This window comes from Triticum aestivum, chromosome 4D (genome assembly GCF_018294505.1).
Source record: "Triticum aestivum cultivar Chinese Spring chromosome 4D, IWGSC CS RefSeq v2.1, whole genome shotgun sequence".
Taxonomy (NCBI): domain Eukaryota; kingdom Viridiplantae; phylum Streptophyta; class Magnoliopsida; order Poales; family Poaceae; genus Triticum; species Triticum aestivum.
The window spans coordinates 206,946,286-206,957,200 of record NC_057805.1 but is presented as its reverse complement, the minus strand read 5'-3'; positions in this window follow the sequence as shown (position 1 = coordinate 206,957,200).

Sequence of the window (10,915 nt, the reverse complement as noted above, 5' to 3'; positions counted from 1 at the left end):
ACGTGACTAATGTGAACAGAACTCGAAACTCTAAAGGAACTAGACACTAAGACCAGCAACTCGACACGACGATGCAACCGATAATTCAATAATGCAAACAATGAATAGAAAATTGCAAAGGCTTAGACTGGCTTGGACAAAAGGATGAATAGATCTAATTTTTTTGTGGCTTTTTTTGGACAATAGGTAAGAAAATAAATCTAATCTAGGGGAAACTGGAAATTCTCACCGAGCAACCTGAAAACTGATACCACTTGATAGAGGCGAGGGTGTCCCGATCTTTCGATGAGATGATAACTATCGATTTGGTGGAGACGACTTTGACGATCCGACTACAAACGTGCACGACGTTGCGCCTTATCAATCGCTAAACCAATCTCCTGAGGTTACTTACGATGCCGGAAGCACGATCAGCCTGACCACGAAGGTCTATTCCTGCAAGCAATCGAAGAACGAGCAAGAATATGATAATGCAATCTAAATATTGCGAATATATATGAAGTATTGATAGTGGTGGGAATCCGTAAGCGGTCTTGGTCTGGTCGTTGGACACAAACGAAGTACACGAAGTTGCAATGGCTAACTTTTAACTAAGCAAATTCCAAGGAAAAAGCTACTAGATGGATCTACTTATATAGGAGCAAGGGGTGGCGGCCAAGGAGGTGGGAGGACGTCCCAAGGCAGCCTAAAACCAACCCTAGGTCGTACAAGGCTCATGGGCCCAAGTGGAGGTGATGCAACACCTTTGGACTTGTAGTTTGACTCAGATTCTGGTGCAACGTCAGATTGTTTCGACCATAACTCAATGCTCCGGACGAATTTAAAGGTGAATCCAATTGGGTTGGAAAGAGCACGAAATCTAGTTTCCAACAAAAAAAGAATCACCCAATTCGGAGTCCGTATGAAAAAGTTGTTGGCGTTTTGAGTCAGGTATGTCTGTGCAGTCCGAATCTGAATCCAGAACGTGAGAGACTTGGACTCTATCTTCTCTTGGCCCAAAAGTGACGTGAGAGGACTTTTTGAACAGAACCTAAACTTCTCCTTTTGCCTTATCTTCATATGTGGATTGTACAAATGTCCCATACACCTGCAATTAGACAAAACACAAAAGTGTGTGAAGTATTTTTGTTCTGGATAACATAAATAGATTATTGAATAGTTTGCACTAGAAATCACCTGACAAATATGCATGTATGCAATATTTTTGGTCGTATCCAAGGTAGTCATGTCCTCATCACCTCATCCTCGTAATCTCCCGCATAATCATCCTCCTCCTCATCAGCAGCAAGAGCCACAGAAGTATCAACAGCAACACCAACAGTTTGGCCAGGCTCAAGAGGGACACGGCTCGCTCGGCGGAGGGCTATTTCGCGACGTGGAGGTAGTCGTTGTTGTTGTTGTTGTTGTTGTTGTTGTTGTTGTTGTTGTTGTTGTTGTTGTTGTTGTTGTTGTTGTTGTTGTTGTTGTTGTTGTTGTTGTTGTTGTTGTTGTTGTTGTTGTTGTTGTTATTGTTGTTGTTGTTGTTGTTGTTGTTGTTGTTGTTTTTTTTGCAGAGGTGCGGCAAGTGCAGCCGGTGGTGGTTGTGGAAGACGCGCAAACAATTCATTAAATCTGTTATCAAGCTTTGTTTCGAACGTCTTCTCAAGGCCAGTTATCTTATCCATGGCCTCTTCAAAATTGTTCAGCACATCTTGCACCTGTTCAGTCATCATTTGCTGAAATTTATCATGCAACTCCTTATTCGTCATGTTCTCCCAGTCAGTCTCATCGACTTGCGAACCTGCCATGCTTAGCAGCAACAGAAACACACAAGAATATGATCCTACAGACAACTAGAAAATGGTGGTGGTGGGTGTCACAAATCCGTCAAACAAATCTCAAATTCTTACTAGTTCTTACCCAGCAGTAGGCGATGATCGGCAACCGTTGTAGTCAAAACTCTCAAAGCTTGGATAGAGCGATTACCAGGGAGAGTCAATGCGCTACGTAGATGTATGTGGAGCTAGGAAGGCTTATAATATGGTAGTAAAAAGGGTCAGCAATAATCAATTCAGAGATGCAAAGTTGAATAAACGCTCAACGACGGTACTGTGCTGGTCCTAGGCTAGACCGTGCTATAGACGCGAGCCTAGAACACTAACAAAATCATGGCGCTGCACGAAAACAAGGGAAAAGCACACTCTGGAATTTTTTTTGCTCCGTTTTTTTGCGCTCCTCTTTTTTTTTGGCGAAAAATCACTATAATGGCGAGTGTCTCAAAACGCTTCCCAAGTCAAAATGACAGGATGGCCACGAAATTTTTGTTGACTATTTTTTTTTCAGAAATCAGGGCAGCGATGACGAAGAAGTGCGACAAAAATCACTATGATGGCACGTGGCTCAAAAGACTCAGAAGAGCCTAAAAATAGGATAGGGAAAAAATATTTTCGGTCGCCTTTTTTTCCGAGACCTACTCAGGCAAAGAAACACGAATCGAAAACTAGATGGATCTCGAAAACAAACCTAATATGAATGGAACTCGGATTGGTGGTGGATATATAGTGGCGGTATATGTCAGCGGTGGTGGTATATGGCAGCATTGGTGGGTTATGTCAGCGGTGCTGGTATATGGTAGCGGTGGTATGATATGGCACCGGTGGTGGCATATGGCAGCGGTGGTGGTATATGGCAGCAGCGATGAAGATGGTGTAGCGGCGGCGTGACAAACTGTGACAGAACTCGAAACTCTAAAGGACTAGACGCTAAGACCAGCAACTAGACACGGCGATGCAACCGCAAATTCAACAAAGCAAAACCATAAAAGATTATGCAAAGGCTCAGATTGGTTCGGATATGATGAACTAACCCTAATTTTTTTGGCTTTTTCATGGACTGTAGGTATGAAGAACAGACTCGATCTAAACTACGAAAAACTGTAAAATCTCACCGAGCAACCTGGAAATCTGTTACCACTTGATAGAGGCAAAGGTATCCTGTCTTTCGATGAGATGGTGGCTATCGTTTTGGAGGAAGTCGACTTGACGATCCGACTATGAACGTGTGAGGACGTCGCGCCTTAGCAATCGCTAAACCAACTCCGAGAGGTTATTGACCACGCCGGAGCATGATCAACCTGACCACGAAGGTCTGTTTCCTGCAGGCAAATGAAGAACAAGCAAGAAACTAAGATTGCAATCTGGATATTGCGAATATAAGAGGAAAGCTTTATTGATCAATGTGGGGTTCCGTGACGCCTTTGTCTGGTCGTTGAACACAAATGAAGTACGCGAAGTTGCAGCTATGGCGAACTTTAAGCTAAACAAAACCGAAGTCTAAACGATGCCATAATGACTATATATATAGAGGAAGAGGGGGGAATTTCGTGGCCCTTGGAGGAGGGGTCCGAAACCAACCCTAACTCTTGTTTCCCCACACATACGGACTCAAAAATAGCCTATATTGAAGTAGTCGAAATTACATGGGCCTGGCCCCAAAATAAGGTGACGCAGCACCTAGAATAGCCCCTGGACGAAAATTATGAAGTGGCATCTTGTATATTTCGTCCAAGGCTTCATGCACTCATTATTGTGGCTTCATAGTCCTGAAATCATCACTTGAAACTTTGTTCTTGTCTCCCTTGCGCATGCCATCAACTCCATGCTTGTTCTTGCTCCAATGTTCACCCTTCTCCAAGCTAGGCCCTTCATTTGTAAGCAAAACGAATGTATCCAATTTAGCCAGCATTATATTCTCATGAACATTAGAATCATTACGAAGAAAGAAAAGTACCTGGTAATTTAATTTCCGTGCGCGAGCTCTAGTAATCGGTCCCGTATGTATAGTAGCAGGGGCTGTGGGTGTAACAATGGTATTGATGTCCTCATCAGCTTCTCAATCTTAATTGCTAGTCTTCGCCTGTACTAAGTGGGAATTCTGCTTGTACATCAAAAACCTTGAACCCAAAGTTATTCCAGATGAGTCCACCATACCTACCTATATACGGTATTACCCTGCCGTCCTAAGTAAATTTGCATGTGCCACCTCTAAAAACTTCTAAAAAAATTATCCGTTTTGTGTGCCTAGATCGTTCATGGAACGACAGGAGGTGGTCGATATCTTCCGTGCTAAGCGGGTTATCCTCAGGTCGAGTGTTTATTCACTCGCCATCGCACGAGGAAATGGGCAGTAATAGGGATGCCCAGTCCCAAACTGCAAAAATGAAAAAGAGTTCATCTCTTAAATAATCAAACAAAAACTCCCAATGGAGTCAAAACCTTTACTTTTATCGCTTGGGAACCACCACTAGCGTGCTTAGCATGGAAGATATTGATAACTGATGTCCGTGAAGTGAATAAGAAGGGTGCATGTCTCAAAATATCATTTATCTCCGTTTTAAAAACTGAGCATGGCACCTCTGCAAATCACTGCTTCCCTCTGCGAAGGGACTATCTATTTACTTTTATGTTGTGTCACCACCTTCTAGAAACAAGCGCCAGAAACTAAGTAGAGCATTACTGTCATGATTTATGCATTGTGTGTAGCTAATGTTGGGTGGTTCATGACTGGATCTTTTCTACCATGAATTACAATATTTAGTCGATGCTTGAACTTCGGAGGTGCTCTGCATTTATGTTTTGCGGTCTCAGAAAGGGCTAGCGAGATACCACTATTGTCATATTATATCATGATTGTTTTGACAACGTGTTGTTGTTTGAGATATTTTATTATTGCTCGCTAGCTGATTATGTCATTGATATGAGTCATTACAATCTTTAAGAGTTATTGTTCACATGGTTAGTTATAATGTTGGCTGAAAACCTGGGTGCTGTTTAAGCTTATTTATGCAAACAAGAGCAAAAGAGTTCGTAAAAGTTTTTCTTTCTCACTTTCAGTTTATCAACTGAATTGCTTGAGGACAAGCAAAAGTTTAAACTTGGGGGAGTTGATACGTCTCCAACGTATCTACTTTTTCTCACGCTTTTCCTCTTCTTTTGGACTCTAATTTGCATGATTTGGATGAAACTAACCCCAGACTGACGCTGTTTTCAGCAGAACTACCATGGTGTTGTTTTTGTGCAGAAATAAAAGTTCTCGGAATGGAACGAAACTTTGCGAGGATTTTTTATACCAATAATAAGAATTTCTGGAGCCAAGACCCACCAGAGAGGGGCCCCTGGGTGGGCACAACCCACCAGGGCGGCCCCCTCTCCTGGCGCACCCAGGTGGGTTGTACCCACCTGGTGGCCCCACAGACCTCAACCCTTACACTATAAATTCCTATGTTCGGAGAAAAAATCAGGGAGAAAGAATTATTGCGATCCACGAGACGGAGCCGCCGCCAAGCCCTGTTCTTCCACAGGAGGGTAGATCTGGAGTCCGTTTGGGGCTTTGGAGAGGGGGATCTTCGTTATTCGTCATCACCAACCACACTCCATTGCCAATTCCATGATGCTCCCCACCAGGAGTGAGTAATTCCTTCGTAGGCTTGCTGGTCGGTGAGGAGTTGGATGAGATTCATCATGTAATTGAGTTAGTTTTGTTAGGGCCTGATCCCTAGTATCCACTATGTTCTTAGATTGATGTTGCTATGACTTTGCCATGCTTAATGCTTGTCACTTTGGGCCCGGGTGCCATGAACTCAGATCTGAACCGTTTATGAATTCATCAGTATATCCATATTTTAGATCCGATCTTGCAAGTTATAGTCACCTACTACGTGTTATGATTCGACAACCTCGGAGTGACAACAACCGGGCCCACTCTCGGTGATGACCGTAGTTTGAGGAGTTCATGTATTCACTATGTGTTAATGCTTTGTTCCGGTTCTCTATTAAAAGGAGGCCTTAATATCCCTTAGTTTCCAATATGGACCCCACTGTCACGACAGGGTAGGACAAAAGATGTCATGCAAGTTCTTTTAATAAAGCACGTATGACTATTTACGGAATACATGCCTACATTATATCGATGAACTGGAGCTAGTGCCGTATCGCCCTAGGTTATAACTGTCACATGATGAATATCACCCAACAAGTCACCAATCCAATGCCTACGAATTTATCCTTATTGATATTGCCGCGTTACTATTGCTATCATCATTGTTGCGATCACGGTTACTATTGCACTTGCTACAAATTATTGATATCACGGTTACTGTTACTATTGCTGCTGTCACTACTATCAAAACTATCAAACTACTTTGCTACTGATCACTTTGCTGCAGATAATTAATCTCTAGGTGTGGTTGAATTGACAACTTAGCTGCTAATACCTTCAAATATTCTTTGGCTCCCCTTATGTCGAATCTATAAATTTTGGTTAAATACTTTACCTTCGAAAACTGTTGCGATCCCCTATACTTGTGGGTTATCAAGAACTTTTTCTGGCGCCGTTGCCGGGGAGCATAGCTAGAAAATGGTCTTGATAACCCACAAGTATAGGGGACCAATTGTAGCCTCTTTCGATAAGTAAGAGTGTCGAACCCAACGAGGAGCTAAAGGTAGAACAAATATTCCCTGAAGTTCTATTGACCACCGATACAACTCTACGCACGCTTGACGTTCGCTTTACCTAGAACAAGTATGAAACTAGAAGTACTTTGTAGGTGTGATGCTAGAACAACTTTGCATGAATAAAACTAGAAGTACTTTGCAAGATAATAAAAGTTAGGTGTTTAGAAAAAGGGTTTGTGTCAACAAAAAAGTTATTTGTCCCTAGGCAATCAAGTACCGGTAATCATACTTGTAATTTTATATGTGGGAGAGGCATGAGCTAACATACTTCCTCTACTTGGATGATATGCACTTATGATTGGAACTCTAGCAAGCATCCGCAACTACTAAAGATCATTAAGGTCGTGAAACCCAACCATGGCATTAAGTATCAAGTCCTCTTTACTCCCATACGTCATACCCCAGTTACTCGGGTTTAAGTTTCTGTCACACTCGCAACCCACCATAAGCGAACCATGAACATATTGCAACACCCTACAGCAAGGGCCCCTCACGTTTGCACCAGAATGGAGGGCACCGTAGGACAGCCCCATAAATAAAATATAAAATCATACTAACCAAGATCATGATTAACCCACATGACAAAACGGATCTACTCAAACATCATAGGATAACCATAGATCATTGGGAAATAATATACCGAGTTGAGCACCATGTTTAAGTAGAGATTACAGCGAGGAGAAGGGGTGTTACACCGCTGCATAGAGGGGGAGAGAGTTGGTGTTGACGGTAGCAAGATTGTTGATGTAGACCGACGTCTCGATCGTTGCCCCGGCGGCACTCCGGCGCCACCGGAAGCGAGGGGGAGAGAGCCCCCCTACTTCTTCTTCATCCTTGGCCTCCCCCCTAGATGGGGAGGAGAGTTCCCCCTCTGGTCCTTGGTCTCCATGGCGGCGGAGGGGCGGGAGCCCCTCCGAGATTGGATCTCCCTCTCTGTTCTATTCTGTTTCGCGTTCTCCAGATCTGGCCGAAAACCGTTTCTTATATTCTCGGAGATCCGTAACTCCGATTGCGCTGAGATTTTAACACGATTTTTTTCTGGATATAAGCTTCCTTGCGCCTGAAGTAGAGGTCCAATCGACGTACGAGGTGAGCACAACCCACCACGGCACGCCTGGCTCCTCTAGCGCGCCCTGGTGGGTTGTGCCCACCACGGGCCTCCGTTTGCGGTGATTCCAACTCCCAAAAATCACATATATTCCAAAACAATTTTCTATGAAATTTTATTGCATTTGGACTTCATTTGATATGGATACTCTACGATACAAAAAACATGCAGAAAACAGGAACTGGCACTTGGCACTGGATCAATAGGTTAGTCCAATAAATCATATAAAAAGTTGCCAAAAGTATGTGAAAGTGATATAATATTGGCATGAAAGAATCAAAAATTATAGATACAACGGAGACGTATCAGCATCCCCAAGCTTAATTCTTGCGCCGTTGCGATCCCCTATACTAGTGGTGTACCACCATGGACTTCCCATGCATGCTCCCACTGTACTTCGCCACCATTCAGACCAATTCCGCCAGTTAGTTCATTAATTATCTTAGGTCTTTTTTACTACATTGTCACTCATACTTTATAATGAATCACTCCCAAATCCACGTCTACTTTAGCGAAGCAATATAATATAAAACGGTGGCGACAATGATGTAAGGTTTAGACCTACCTCAATGAACTACTGGGTGTAAAGCATAGCCATCCGGCATAAATTCCTACCATGCAATCCTACCACAAAGGACTAAGTGCATATAAAAACACAGGTAATGAAAACATGATCAAGATGTAAACTTGCCTTGGTACTGCTAGTTCAACTCTAGAGAATGATAGTATTCGGCTTCGCACTCCGAACAATCTATCGTCAAAGTAAATAAACATACATAAGCAATCATTTTAGAGAACCAAAATAACATGCAAATCAGAACGCCTCGAAAAAACCAAATGAACATACAAAACACCTAACTATCACAAAAATATTCTAAGTGCAAAACAACATATGACATGTGTTAAAAAATGTGATGTGAACCATAGTACATACAAGGCATACGAGTAAAACTATCATGGACGGATTCTAAGTGTGTGAAAATTATTGTGGCAATGGTCCAAATCATAGGGTTAGGCTACGGTGACAAAATCCAAAAAGAATCAACTTAATCGGAGCTACGATTTAGGAGATATGGCCAAATTGAGTTTTAATTCAAATCTGAATCTGGCAAAAGTTTGCAAAGATGATATCACTGGATAGATCTAATCATGACGTAGAATTTGCCACTGGTTTCATGAAATTTAGATCTAAGGTTGAAAAGTTGTGGCTAATCTAAGTTCAGGGACTAATCTGCTAAATTCAGGGACTAAACAGTGAAATGGAAAAGAAAAGAAAACTATGAACAAGTCCCTGGCCACCTGGCAGATTCCTACTGTTGCATACTTGTTCGTTGCGGGGCTTATAGGGCAAATGACCGGCAAGTAATAAAAACGTTATGCGGTGGCTAACTAAAAAACCCGATCGGTTTTAAAAATAAAACATGTGGTTTAAGAGAACCGTGGTTAACCATACCGGTTCGAATCTAAAACAACGACCTAACTAATCTAATCTAGACCGTAGGATCCTGATCTAACGGATGGGACGGGGCGGTGGCTTACAAAGGTGTGGTGGTGGTCGGCGACGAGCAGAGGATGGCGGCGTGGGCTCGGGCAACGGACGGGCGATGACTGTGGTGGCCTCTGGCGGCGGGGAAGGCGACGGGCAGAACGGGCGCGTCGAGGCGGTCACGATGGACGTGGCGGCGTGCGTCGGGTGTGTCCAGAAGGACGGAGCGAAGGCGGTCGGGCTCGGTGCTCTGGCGGGACTCGAGGTCGGCGGTGGCGTCGCTCCGGCGGAGCTAGTGCAAAACGAAGATGTCAAAATGTTGCGGTAGATCGAGATAAGGAGATTGACAAAAAAATTGGAGGCCGGGGTGGCCTATGGGCGACGAAAACGAGCGGCGCAACATTTTGTGAGCGGCGTGGGGAGTAGCGAGACGACGAGGTGAGAAGAGGGAGGTCCCGGGGTTTATATAGGCGAGGTGAGAGGGCTCGGGGAGCGGCGGATAATGCTTATCCCGAGGGGAATGCGGTCGGTGGGTTCGGGAGCATGGGCGCGTGCTCTATCCCGAGCGGGGCGAGCGAGAGGTTGGGGGTGATGGGCGGGGCCCACTATCGGCGAGTGAGGGAGAGAGAGGTAAGAGCGGGAGGCCGGCTTGAAAGCCATTCGAGCGCGGGGCGGCCTTGGGCCAATTGGCCGATTGGGCGGGGGGTGCTCCTGGGCTGAAAGGTCGAGCAGGCGGCGACTGTGTGCTCGCGCGCACGTGTGTGAGTATGTGTGTGGTGTTTTTTTAACAGAAACACTTAGTGGCCCAAAATAAATTCAAAAGAATTTCTAAAAAATACAACACAAATTCCTAAATTCATTTTTAATATCTACAACATAGTGAACATTAATTTAAGCACAAAAAATCTTGAAAATATTTTCCTAATGCAACTAATGCACTTTTTGCCAATAAACTAAATACCAAATAAACTCCAAAAACTCCAAATGATATTCTAATTATTTTCCAACTCCTTTATGTTTGAGGAAGTCATTTTATCCCCTCTCCTTTATTTTTCTTAAGTGGAAAATAATATTTGAATATTCCAGAAAACACCAAAATGGAATAAAATATGATATGCATTGATGATTCTGTAATTCAAACTGTATGCAACCTATCCTCTACGTTCCAGAACTCAATATGGCCCCACAAATCGTGGTGCTAACTTTCCTTTTACTCCGAATCTCTTAATACCTCGAAGTGGAGACACTTGAAGATATGCTCTCTCTCCCACTTCATAGATCACTTCACTGCATTTAGCATCGGCATAACTCTTCTGTTTGGACCGAGCTATCTTGAGTCTATCACAAATATATTTGACCTTCTCCTCAGAATCTCTGATCAAATCTAGTCCAACAATTTGCGGTCTCCATCTCCATCCCACATCAAAGGTGTCCTGCATTTCCTGCCATACAATGCCTTGAAAAGGGCCATCTGCAAACTGGCTTGATAGCTGTAGTTGCATGAGAACTCTGCGTAGGGTAAGTTATCATCCCAACTAGATCCATAGTCTAGCGCACAAACTCTCAACATGTCCTCCAGAATCTGATTGACCCTCTCTGTTTGCCCATCAGTCTGTGGATGGAAGGATGTACTGAACTCTAGCCTGGTACCCAAAGTTTCGTGTAACTGATTCCAAAACCTTGAGGTAAACTATGTTCCTCTATCTGATACAATGGTCCTCGGAAATCCATGCAGACATACGATCCTGGTCAATATATCTTTGCCAGCTTAGCACTTGTATAGGTGGTTTTCATTGGAATGAAGTGAGCAACCTTGGTCAAATGATCAAC